Source organism: Hyperolius riggenbachi, chromosome 10 (assembly GCF_040937935.1).
Source record: "Hyperolius riggenbachi isolate aHypRig1 chromosome 10, aHypRig1.pri, whole genome shotgun sequence".
NCBI classification, from domain to species: Eukaryota; Metazoa; Chordata; class Amphibia; order Anura; family Hyperoliidae; genus Hyperolius; species Hyperolius riggenbachi.
The window spans coordinates 272932272-272946443 of record NC_090655.1 but is presented as its reverse complement, the minus strand read 5'-3'; positions in this window follow the sequence as shown (position 1 = coordinate 272946443).

The following is a 14172-nucleotide window of genomic DNA, read 5'->3' as shown; positions in this document are numbered from 1 at the left end:
AAACTCAAATCTTTGATTAGACCAAAGCACTCTGTTCCAGAATGAATCTAGCTTGTATAAATGAACTTTTGCATATAAATAATGATTGTTTGTGGCATGAGTGTACAGGTCCTTCTCAAAAAATTAGCATATTGTGATAAAGTTCATTATTTTCTGTAATGTACTGATAAACATTAGACTTTCATATATTTTAGATTCATTACACACAACTGAAGTAGTTCAAGCCTTTTATTGTTTTAATATTGATGATTTGGGCATACAGCTCATGAAAACCCAAAATTCCTATCTCAAAAAAATTAGCATATCATGAAAAGGTTCTCTAAACGAGCTATTAACCTAATCATCTGAATCAACTAATTAACTCTAAACACCTGCAAAAGATTCCTGAGGCTTTTAAAAACTCCCAGCCTGGTTCATTACTCAAAACCGCAATCATGGGTAAGACTGCCGACCTGACTGCTGTCCAGAAGGCCATCATTGACACCCTCAAGCAAGAGGGTAAGACACAGAATGAAATTTCTGAACGAATAGGCTGTTCCCAGAGTGCTGTATCAAGGCACCTCAGTGGAAAGTCTGTGGGAAGGAAAAAAGTGTGGCAGAAAACACTGCACAACAAGAAGAGGTGACCGGACCCTGAGGAAGATTGTGGAGAAGGACCGATTCCAGACCTTGGGGGACCTGCGGAAGCAGTGGACTGAGTGTGGAGTAGAAATATCCAGAGCCACCGTGTACAGGCGTGTGCAGGAAATGGGCTACAGGTGCTGCATTCCCCAGGTCAAGCCACTTTTGAACCAGAAACAGCGGCAGAAGCGCCTGACCTGGGCTACAGAGAAGCCGCACTGGACTGTTGCTCAGTGGTCCAAAGTACTTTTTTCGGATGAAAGCAACTTTTACATGTCATTCGGAGATCAAGGTGCCAGAGTCTGGGGGAAGACTGGGGAGAGGGAAATGCCTGAAGTCCAGTGTCAAGTACCCACAGTCAGTGATGGTCTGGGGTGCCTTGTCAACTGCTGGTGTTAGTCCACTGTGTTTTATCAAGGGCAGGGTCAATGCAGCTAGCTATCAGGAGATTTTGGAGCACTTCATGCTTCCATCTGCTGAAAAGCTTTATGGAGATGAAGATTTCATTTTTCAGCAAGACCTGGCACCTGCTCACAGTGCCAAAACCACTGGTAAATGGTTTACTAACCATGGTATTACTGTGCTCAATTGGCCTTCCAACTCTCCTGACCTGAACCCCATAGAGAATCTGTGGGATAATGTGAAGAGAAAGTTGAGAGGTGCAAGACCCAACACTCTGGATGAGCTTAAGGCCACTATTGAAGCATCCTGGGCCTCCATAACACCTGAGCAGTGCCACAGGCTGATTGCCTCCATGCCACGCCGCATTGAAGCAGTCATTTCTGCAAAAGGATTCCCGACCAAGTATTGAGTGCATAACTGAACATAATTATTTGAAGGTTGACTTTTTTTTGTTTTAAAAACACTTTTTTCTTTTATTTATCGGATGAAATATGCTAATTTTTTTAGATAGGAATTTGGGGTTTTCATGAGCTGTATGCCTCTTTTCAATCGTAGTAGCAAAGCACTCCTCAAGTGTAAAAGGGTGGATGTGCCACGGCGGATCCAGCTGCACTCCAGATCATTCAACAGTAAAGAAGATGACCGGCACCATCCATATATTCTTGCTCTTTTATTTGTATATATAGCACATTACAGCAGTAAAAGCAACGTTTCAGGGTAACCACCCCTTTATCAAGCTGTGCTGTCAATGCTCAATGAAGTACTAAACTTCTGTCACATTTATACCCCAGCAGTAGCTACAAATAACCAATCATGTGGTCTAAGCTGACAACTAACCAATCATATCAGGGCCGCCTCCTGTGGACCTGATGGGGAACTTCCAAGCTATGTATGCTATTGGAGCATTCAAACGTAGTTTCCCACACTCCCCCGCCTCTCCACAGGCCGCCCCCAGCACACCCTCACCTACCAGGTGATCAAGGCAGCACCTCCCAGCAGGCCGCCGCTCCGGCGGACCTGATGGGGAACCCGCCTGTATGACGCGTAGTGCGGGGCTAAGCCCCGCCCCCCGCGTCTCCCTGGCAGCGACAGACGCTAGCGGCGAACATCGCCGCTTTGCGCTGTCAGATGTGAATGGAGGGAGTGTCAGCGAGCGGCCAATGGGAGGACACCTCCCCATGTGACTACATGACGTTTTTGTGTACATACAGTACCACGGAGAACGGGCTGTATAATGACTCGCCAGGGGAGCCTACAGAGGACAATCTAGAGGCTATGGCTTAAGTTATGTTACACACCAAATCTATACATGTACATTAAAGGGACAGGAGACTCTGAATATTCTATACTATACACATATATGTCAAAACCAGATGTAATAGAGAAATTATATTGAAATAGACACAGTGTCATATTAATGGTATTGGGAGCTGGACACAATGGAACAGGGTAATATATCAAATAAATGGTAATAGATCAAACTCTCTATTTAGACCCCGCGGTTCCATTGTGTCCAGCTTCTTAATCCAAAATGCTTCCCTATATAGGAGCCTTTTAACTCTATCCCCCCCTCTCCTAAGGGGCTCAACCTGCTCTATAATCATGTATCTTAATTGGCTGACATGATGTCTAGCCTGTTGGAAATGGAATGCTACAGCTTGGTCAGTCAAAGATTCCCTAATCGCATGTTTGTGCGACGACAAACGTTTTTTTATCTTCTGTGTAGTTTGCCCAATATATAGTAGTCCACATGGACATTTTAGCGCATACACAACGTAACTGGAGTCACATGTGAAACAGTCATGAATTTTAAATTTGGTACCCTTGTAAGGGTGTTCTATCTGGTCACCCTTAATTACTGAATTGCAATGAACGCAATTCATACATGGAAACGTGCCCCTGCGATTGGATTTTGACTGACCTCTGGAGGTAAAATCTGCGCGTACTAAATGGTCACGCAAATTGGGAGCCCTCTTATAGGAGATAAGAGGCGGATTTTTAAAATGCTGTATATCTGGAAAGGTGTCTGAGAGTAAATACCAGTGTCTCTTAATAATTTTAGCTATATGGTCGCTCTGCGTATTATATCTTGTCACAAATGGTATTCTCTCCCTGACATCCCTCCGTTGTCTCCTCCCCTCCATACTACCCTCCGTTATCCTGGATCTCGCCCCTAGGACAATGTCCTCAGGATAGCCTCTTTGCATAAATTTTTCTTGCATTTCATTTATCCTCTGAGTCCTGACTCCCCCATCATCAACTATCCTATATACCCTTTGAAATTGTCCCACTGGGACAGATCTCCTAGTGGCCCACGGATGGAAACTCCCAAAATGTAACAGGGAGTTTACATCCGTGGGCTTTGTGAAGAGATCCGTGACCAGTCTATGATCTTTAACCATTACCAATGTATCTAAATAGCTGACTTGTTCCTTTGAACTATGTACAGTAAGTTTTATGTCTGGACATCTCTGCATCAATTGATCAACAAATTCAAATAGGGTCGAATGTGGCCCCGCCCACACGCAAAATACATCATCAATGTAACGAAACCATTGAATCGCATGTTTCTGAAAAAGTAAACTCGAATAAACAAACATCTCTTCATAGACTCCCATATATATATTTGCGTAGGACGGAGCCACATTCGACCCCATGGCTGTGCCCCTTACTTGCATATAGAACTGATCTTCAAATCTAAAATAGCTACACTTGAGAACCATCTCCAACAAAGTGCAGATGAACTGTATCTGTACCACAGACAAATCAGATGCAGTCTCTAACATATATCGTACTGCCTCCAAACCATTTTCATGAGGTATGGACGTATATAAACTCTCAACGTCCATTGTTACTAGTAACCATCCCTCTTCCATTGCAGGCATATTTTTCAAGATATTCAAAAACATCTGTGTGTCCTTAAGATAAGATTTAAGGGAAACTACATAGGGTCGGAGGATTTGATCGAGATATTTGGCAATAGGGGCCAGTACAGAGTCCATCCCCGCCACGATCGGTCGACCCGGGGGGTTATCCAATCGTTTATGAATCTTTGGACAGACATAGATCACTGGAATAATGGGATGTTCTTGAATCAGAAAGTCAGCTAATTTTTCATCAATAATGTTCTGGACCTTAGCTCTAGTCACTACATCACCAACCTTCTTCTGTATATCACTCGTCGGATCACTCGGTATTGGTCTGTATGTAGTGGTATCACCCAGCTGTCGCAACACCTCCTGTCGGTATTGTCTCGTGTCCATAACGACAACTGCCCCGCCTTTGTCGGCGGGCTTGATTGTAATTGCTGAATTGTGCATCAGTTCCTGAATAGCCAATCTTTCTGCCTTGCTGATATTGGATCTAATATAGACTCCCATATGGTCAGACTTTCTCATAAGTGAATCCACTTCCTCTTGGACTTTTTTAACATAGATGTCTATCATCTGGCATGAGGTTGGTTGGAACTTACTCTTTGTGCGTAATGTAGTTTCTCGTAGGCTCAGGGCATCTGATTCAGCTGGGGAAACTCTTGTATTTTCAAATGTCCTAGGGACCGAGAAAAAGTATTTCAATTTGATCGACCGAAAAAACCGTTGTAACTCAATATCTATCTCTAATGGGTCTGGAAAGTTGGTGGGTGAAAAAGAAAGGCCATAATTGAGAGCGGACAGCTGTGATGGTGTCAGTGTCACGGAGGATATGTTCACCACAATTACTTCTTTTGTTGTCTCGGTTGGCGTGACCGTAATCGGTCTCTGATCCCGCCTCCTCCTTCTCCTCTGTCGGCCCCCCCGCCGCGTCCGTCCTGATTGCTTGACGGATCTGAAAAAGAAAAAGAAAGGCCATAATTGAGAGCGGACAGCTGTGATGGTGTCAGTGTCACGGAGGATATGTTCACCACAATTACTTCTTTTGTTGTCTCGGTTGGCGTGACCGTAATCGGTCTCTGATCCCGCCTCCTCCTTCTCCTCTGTCGGCCCCCCCGCCGCGTCCGTCCTGATTGCTTGACGGATCTGAAAATGAAAAAGAAAGGCCATAATTGAGAGCGGACAGCTGTGATGGTGTCAGTGTCACGGAGGATATGTTCACCACAATTACTTCTTTTGTTGTCTCGGTTGGCGTGACCGTAATCGGTCTCTGATCCCGCCTCCTCCTTCTCCTCTGTCGGCCCCCCCGCCGCGTCCGTCCTGATTGCTTGACGGATCTGAAAACGAAATGTGACAGAAGTTTAGTACTTCATTGAGCATTGACAGCACAGCTTGATAAAGGGGTGGTTACCCTGAAACGTTGCTTTTACTGCTGTAATGTGCTATATATACAAATAAAAGAGCAAGAATATATGGATGGTGCCGGTCATCTTCTTTACATGAGCTGTATGCCAAAATCATCAATATTAAAACAATAAAAGGCTTGACCTACTTCAGTTGTGTGTAATGAATCTAAAATTATATGAACGTCTAATGTTTATCAGTACATTACAGAAAATAATGAACTTTATCACAATATGCTAATTTTTTGAGAAGGACCTGTAGATAGGACTTCTTTCTCATCACCCTGCCATGCAGATGTTATTTGTAAAAATTTCCCTGAATTGTAGAATGATGCACAGATACACCATCTGCAGCAAGGTGATTTGTGGGTTGTCTGTAACCATTCTCACAATCCTCCTCATATGCCACCCCTGTATTTATTATTATTGCTTTGCCAGACCTGAGTTTATCAGCAACTGTGCCTGTGGCCTTTCATTTCCTGATTATATTCCTTGCAGTTGGCACTGACAGTTTAAACTTATGAGCTAACTTTTTGTCGCCTTCCATTAAGCCATGATACAGAATGTTTGTTTTCAGATCTTTGGAGAGTTGCTTTGAGGATCTCATGCTTTCACTCTACACAGGAGAGTCAAAGAGAAGCACAACTTACAATTGGCCACCTTGCATACCTTTTCTTATTATTGGACACACCTGTCTATGAAGTTTTAGGCTTAACCAACGCAAACAATTTGGCTGGCCAGTAATCAGTATTGGGCAGTTATATGCATTCATATCAGTAAAAATATAAGGGTAGCCAAACTTTTACATGGTCACTTTTTTTCATATTTAATTACTTACTATTAAATACTGCTTTTCAAAAAATATTTGTTCAGAAACCAAACTGACTGGGAACAGATAATAGTCTGAAGGGGCCCGGGCAGGTGAACAGGGAGGGTGGTGGACCAATTAGTAACCCGGCTATGTGTGCGGGTGCATTGTCTGGCAGAAAATTGATTTCTTGGGTCATCTTTCCACGGCATTTCATCCTAGTAGCCTTCTTCAGCTGGTCCAGGAGGTTTACTCTCACAGTTTACAGTAACATAAAGACACATCATACAAGCATTGCAATAATTACACATACTGGTTAAATAGTCTTTATACCGCTACAACATATAACATGCACTTGTACCGTAATATAACATATCCACTTTATTATTATTTATATAGCACTGACATCTTACGCAGCGCTGTACAGAGTATATTTTGTCTTGTCACTAACTGTCCCTCAGAGGTGTTCACAATCTAATCCCTACCATAGTCATATGTCTATATTGTGCAGTGTATGTATTGTAGCCTAGGGCCAATTTAGGTAGAAGCCAATTAACTTATATGTATGTTTTTGGGATGTGGGAGGAAACCAGTGTGCCCGGAGGAAACCCACGCAGATCCAGGGCGAACATACAAACTACTTGCAGATGTTGACCTGGCTGGGATTCTAACCAGGAGCCCAGCACTGCAAGGCGAGAGCGCTAACCACTATGCCACCGTGCTTCCCACTTGTATGATAACTTTTCCAATATGGAACCTAAGAAATAACGAAAGGAACATCCCACATTTCCTCCCTAGTGGAGAAACTACCTTATGGGTGTAGTGTATATAACATAAACCACAGGCACTTTAACCACCCTGGCGTTCTGATAAGATCGCCAGGGAGGCTGCGGGAGGGTTTTTTTTAAATAAAAAAAAAACTATTTCATGCAGCCAACTGAAAGTTGGCTGCATGAAAGCCCACTAGAGGGCGCTCCGGAGGCGTTCTTCCGATCGCCTCCGGCGCCCAGAATAAACAAGGAAGGCCGCAATGAGCGGCCTTCCTTGTTTTGCTTACACCGTCGCCATAGCGACGAGCGGAGTGACGTCATGGACGTCAGCCGACGTCCTGACGTCAGACGCCTCCGATCCAGCCCTTAGCGCTGGCCGGAACTTTTTGTTCCGGCTGCGCAGGGCTCAGGCGGCTGGGGGGACCCTCTTTCGCCGCTACTCGCGGCGAATCGCCGCAGAGCGGCGGCGATCGGGCAGCACACGCGGCTGGCAAAGTGCCGGCTGCGTGTGCTGCTCTTTATTTGGCGCAAATCGGCCCAGCAGGGCCTGAGCGGCAGCCTCCGGCGGTGATGGACGAGCTGAGCTCGTCCATACCGCCCAGGTGGTTAAAGGGCAACTGAAGTAGGAGGGATATGGAGGCTGCCATATTTATTTCCTTTTAAACAATACCAGCTGCCTGGCTATCCTGCTAATCCTCTTCCTCTAAAGGCGCGTACACACGCCATACTGTAGCAAACGACGGGTCCATCAGACCCTCCCGCTAGGTGGACGTTCTGCCGACAGTAGCAGGGGTGTACGCGCTGTCGGCAGACTGGTAAGACTGTTTCTGACGGATTCGCTCTGCCGACAGACTGTACACACGTCCTACTGTCGGCAGAACGTCCGCCTAGCAGGAGGGTCTGATGGATCCATCGTTTGCTACAGTATGGCGTGTGTACGCGCCTTAATACTTTTAGCCATAGCCCCTGAACAAGCATAGAGCAGATCAGGCGTTTCTGACATTATTCTCGGATCTGAAAGATTAGCTGCATGCTTGTTTCTGGCATTATTCAGACACTACTGCATCCTAATAGACTGGCAGCACTGCCAAGCAACTGGTATTGTATAAAAGAAAATAAATGTCAGTCTCCATATATTTCTCACTTCAGTTGTCCTTTAACCGCCTTGGCGGTTATCCCGGGGTTTCACCCCGATAATTACTGCAGCTGAGCGGGTGGGTGAGGAGGGGTTAAACTTACCCAGCAGCCGTCTTCTTTCATCCGTCCCACGGCGCCTCCCACGCTGTGTTCCAAGCCATGTCACGTGACTACTACGCTTCCTCCTTCAACCCGGAAGGAGGAGGTGTTTGTAGTCACGTGACGCGGCTAGGTACGCAGGAAGGGAGGCGCTGTGGGACGGATGAAAGAAGATGCCTGCTGGGTAAGTTTAACCCCTCCTCACCCACCCGCTCAGCTGCAGTAATTATCGGGATGAAATCCATTGCTCATCACTGTGTCTGACATACATTCCATTTTCAGGTTTAGCAAAGCATTCACGAGAGATGGGCCCAGAGATTTCCTAAATGTAGGTGAAACTTGTGGTGTCTTTAGAAATATTACAAGTCAAATAAAATATTGTGATTTATGAACGCCTGACTATTTCCTCTGTAACACAGTCCAGCCTGCAACCCTGCATTGATCTGAGTCATTTCTATGCACTTTGAGTCACATGGGAGAAAAGCACTTTATACTCTATACAATAACATTTGTAAAGTAGAAGGCAGACTCTCTTTAAAGGACAACCGAGGTGACGTGTGACATGATGAGATAGACATGTGTATGTACAGTGCCAAGCACAGAAATAACTATGCTGTGTTCCTTTTTTCCTTTCTCTGCCTAAAAGAGTTATACATCAGGTATACAAGTAACTGCCTGGGTCGGAGACTGGGCCAGACTATAGCCTAACCATCACTGATAAGTAATTACAGCCATAAACCACTTTCCTGACAATAAATGGCTTCTGAGAGCAGGAAAGAGATAAAAAGGGTCAAAAATTCATAGATTTGAATACCCAAAGGTCAAAGATTGTGCTCCACAACACAGTCACAGTCAATATTAACCTTCTTGCCGGTTATTGCTCGGGGTAACCTGCGTAGGAGGATTTCTCAGGCCCCGCTGGGCCGATTTTTACATTTTTTTTTTCCTACACGCACTTTGCTAGCTGCGTGTGGTACGCAATCGCCGCCGCTACCCGCCGCGCCGAGCCGCCCCCCAGACCCCTGCGCAGCCTGGCCAATCAGTGCCAGGTAGCGCTGAGGGGTGGATCGGGATTCCCTCTGATCGGGATTCTTCCCATGACGTCAGTGACGTAATCCCGCCCCGCCGCCATGGCGACCAGGGAAGCCCAGCAGGAAATCCCGTTCTGAACAGGATTTCCTGCTTACTCTGACGCCGGAGGCGATCGGAGTGGGCGGGGGGATGCTGCTGCTTAGCGGCTATCATGATTTAAAAAAATAAAAATTGAAAAAAAAAGTGCTGCGCTGCCCCCTTGCCGCGGGAATTGGACCGGCAAGGGGGTTAAAAGAAAGTATTTCACCAGTTCCTTTCAAATAGGGGATACGCCGGCTTTTAAAGAACACATATATTCTCCAATTTCAGTTCCAATCCACTTAAAGCTGCAATCACAGTCCAAATATCCTGCTTTTCCACAGATAGGAGGTATAGGATTACCCTGTAAAAACAGTCTTCACATAGCGCAGCACTGTATGGAATAGAACACCCAGTGATCACTCTAGGAACAGTGTATTAGGCCTCCACCAGAAACACTTAATGCCTAATAACTGTGACCCTGTAGTGGGTTACACTCACCATGTTACCTCTTGATCAATATGCACATCAGCCCTCCAATTACCTGGGCACGTACTCCTTAAAGAGACACTGAAGCGAGACTAAATCTCGCTTCAGCTCTCATATATAGCAGGGGCACCTGTGCCCCTGCTAAAACGCCGCTATCCCGCGGCTAAACGGGGGTCCCTTCACTCCCAACCCACCCCCCGCAAAAGTTGGTCGCAAAGTTGGTCGTAGAATTTGTCTTACTGGAGGCAGGGCTAACGGCTGCAGCCCTGCCTCCAGTCGTGTCTATCAGACACGCATCGCCGCCTCTCCCCCGCCCCTCTCAGTGAAGGAAGACTGAGAGGGGCGGGGGAGAGGCGGAGATACGCGTCTGACAGACGCGCGTGGGGCAGGGCTGCGGCGGTTAGCCCTGCCCCAACCAGGAAGCGCTTCCCCGCATTACGGAGGGGATTTGGGGGGACAGGGACCCCCGTTAAGCCGCGGGATAGCGGCGGTTTAGCAGGGGCACACGTGCCCCTGCTATATATGAGGTCTGAAGCGAGATCTATTCTCGCTTCAGACTCTCTTTAAAACCAAAGTTCCTTTAAAAGATTAAAAGCGAAACTCGCATAGTGTAAAAAAACCTTACAAGCTTAATTCTAAAATCTGCATACAGTCTGCGTACCAGATAAAAGAAAAAACAAGCACTTATCTGAATGTGTCAGCCACCGCCGCAATCGGATCCCGCTGCACGCTTCAGTCCACGCTCAGCTCAACCACCTCCTGGATGCGTCCCACGTGACTCCAAGCTCTGCCCTACGCGTTTCGTCAGAATGACTCATCAGGGGGCTGCTTCATAGATTTGAGCTCTGGCATACTTCAATAAAGGTGTAATTTAGCAGAGACAATGAAAAAGTAAAAATCTAAAAACTAGATTTAAATGTAAAATAAAACTGTGGTATATCTAAAAAAAAAAGTCATTTTTAGGAGAAGGAGGATAGATACAATTGTTTTTCTCATCAGTTTATTTTCACCTCGGATGTCCTTTAACCACCCTGGCGTTCTATTAAGATCGCCAGGGCAGCTGCGGGATGGTTTTTTTTAAATAAAAAAAAAACTATTTCATGCAGCCAACTGAAAGTTGGCTGCATGAAAGCCCACTAGAGGGCGCTCCGGAGGCATTCTTCCGATCGCCTCCGGCGCCCAGAATAAACAAGGAAGGCCGCAATGAGCGGTCTTCCTTGTTTTGCTTACATCGTCGCCATAGCGACGAGCGGAGTGACGTCATGGACGTCAGCCGACGTCCTGACGTCAGCCGCCTCCGATCCAGCCCTTAGCGCTGGCCGGAACTTTTTGTTCTGGCTACGCTGGGCTCAGGCGGCTGGGGGGACCCTCTTTCGCCGCTGCTCGCGGCGGATCGCCGCAGAGCGGCGGCGATCAGGCAGCACACGCGGCTGGCAAAGTGCCGGCTGCGTGTGCTGCTTTTTATTTCACTAAAATCGGCCCAGGAGGGCCTGAGCGGCAGCCTCCGGCGGTGATGGACGAGCTGAGCTCGTCCATACCGCCCGGCTGGTTAAGCACAAAGGGCAGCCAACAAAGAGCAGTTTGAAAAGTTATACCGATTGGAGGATAAATTAGAAGACTAAGAGAATAGGACCAGCAGAGCGAGCATTCATATCTGGGGCTACCAGAGACAATTACAGCCATAACAGAGACAGCACAAGCTGTGTTTGCAGCATTACTACCTAATCTGGACACTGAAATGTTCTGCATAATGTGCATACATGGAGCTCTGCCACACTTATACAGCCCTGAAATGCCCAGAGATGTGATTGGTCGCATTACATGGAATAGAGAGATCTAATCCTGCAAGCTGCATGATTTTTGTGTAAACTGAATGGTGTAAGCACCGGGGAGGTTCAATAAACTTTGTGCAGCTTGAAGGAACCGTATTGCTTCTCCTGAAGGATACCAGGGCCTAGGCCAGTGATGGCTAACCTTGGCAATCCAACTGTGGTGAAACTACAAGTCCCAAGAGGCACTGCAATACTCTGACAGCTCTAAGCATAATTCAAGGAGGCAGAGACATGATGGGATTTCTAGTTTTGTCACAGCTGGAGCGCTAAGGTTAGCCATTACTGGCCTAGGCTACGGCCTACCATTGGAAGTCCATACTACCAACATTACTCTTGGATGTTGGGCCTCTTTAAAGGATACCCGAAGTGACACATGACATGATGAGATAGACATGTGTATGTAGAGTGCCTAGCTCACAAATAACTATGCTGTGTTCCCTTTTTTATTTTTCTGCCTGAAAGAGTTAAATATCAGGTATGTAAGTGGCTGACTCAGTCCTGACTCAGACAGGAAGTGACTGTAGTGTGACCCTCACTGATAAGAAATTCCAACTATAAAACACTTTTCTAGCAGAAAATGGCTTCTGAGAGCAGGAAAGAGATAAAAAGGGGAATTTATTATCAGTGAGGGTCACACTGTAGTCACTATCCTAGTCAGGACTGAGTCAGACACTTACATAACTGATATGTAACTCTTTTAGGCAGAGAAAGAAAAAAACGGAACACAGCATAGTTATTTGTGTGCTAGGCACGGTACATACACATGTCTATCTCATCATATCACCTCGGGTATCCTTTAAAGTGAACCTCCGGACTAAAAATCGACTCAGCAGCACTGAAAAGGCCTGGTGTTTCTTTAACAGTATCACAGCATCAGAACTTTGTTTCTCTTATCCAAGCCTCATTTTTAGCTGCACAGAAGAAAACTGCCCGGGCTTTTTTCCCCTGATGCTGTGCAAAGCATGATGGGATTTCTGATGTTGTTGCTCTCGTTCTGCTGTTGTGGTGCAATTTTTTTTTTTTACATTTTGAATTTCACATTTGAAGCCTAGCGTGTGCAGCTGGGAGGGGTTATCAGGACACAGGACAGTTGGAACTGTGTCTCATACTCCCTGTCACCTCCTTTCAACCAAAAAGATGGCTGCCCCCATGACAAAGATGGCAGCCCCCATGAATCACAAACATTTGCCTGTTCTTTTAAAACAGGGTGGATAAAAAATTATATTACCTATCTATTCTAATTAACATAACTAATGTAACATAATGACAGTATGTTTATTTAGGCTGAAGTTCCCCTTTAAATTCATAGGTCCTGAGTGCAAACTTAAAGGACAACTGTAGAAAGAGGGCTATGGAGGTGGCCATATTTATTTCCTTTTAAACCATGCTAGTTGCCTGGCACCCCTGTTGCTCTATTTGGCTGCAGTAGTTTCTGAATAACACCAGAAACAAGCATGGAGCTAACCCAGCCAGATCTGACAATAATGTCAGAAATATATTATCTGCTGCATGCTTGTTCAGGGGCTATAACAAAGTATTAGAGGCAGATGATCATCAGGGCAGCCAGGCAACTGGTATTGCTTAAAAGTAAATAAATATGGCAGCCTCAATATCCCTCTTGCTTCAGTTGTCCTTTAACACAGTAAGACAGCTACTTGGTCTAACTGACTCGGTACAGATTTTCACTGACCCTTCTCCTGCTACCTTGGCAAGTCAGACGATTTCCATCTAATTACTCTACAGGAAGCTAACATAAGATACAGATGGGGCTTCCCCTTCACCTGACACTTTCTGCACAACCAACGGCAGCTTCCTGCGAGAACTCGTGAAGATGGAAGGAAAGCCCTGAATAGTGCCGGCATTCAGGTAATCGCTGGGCTTCTCCTTCGGAGACCACAACCCACATGGGCAGTCAGATGGCTTCACACCACACCTGCTACTCCAAGACTGAATAGGAGAGGACAACTCACACCAAGAGAGGATATTTTTTTTTATTTCTTCTTTCTCAAGAAAAGAAAAGAAAAAAAGATCAGATGAGACAAAGAACTGGAATGCAAGTCGATTTAGGTGCATCCCTTACAGTCGTCTCCTGAAGCTTTTACAGGGAATCTTCCCCCCGACAATAATGGGTCCCCAATTAAGCAAAGGTAGTCTCTATAAAACTCACTGGAGCCTCTCCATAAACTCCAACCATGCTGTCCATTGGCCATGAAACTTTCCGGACTTATTTTGTGCCGTTAGAACCAGTTCCTCCATCCTCATTGTATTATTGAGGGCCTCAGCCAGGTCTACTGCCCTCAATTGGGCATCTCATTTCCAATTCTTAGCTATCAAATACCTGACCAAGCGAGGATATCAATTCTCCGTGACCTTCTCCAAAGCAGTTCACCATCCCGCTAGATTGGGGTTGTAAGTTGCACTTATTCCATGAAAGCTCTTTAATTTAGAACTGCCACTGATCATTAAAGAGAACCTGAGATGAATCAAAAATAAAAATGTATACATACCTGGGGCATTCAATAAAAATGTGTTTTCCTACCTTTTATTACCCATGCAGTTATGATATTTGGGAATTTGTAGACAATATTACTTGTGCACAAAAGCAAAGTACAGTTTATCTGCTCTGAAAGC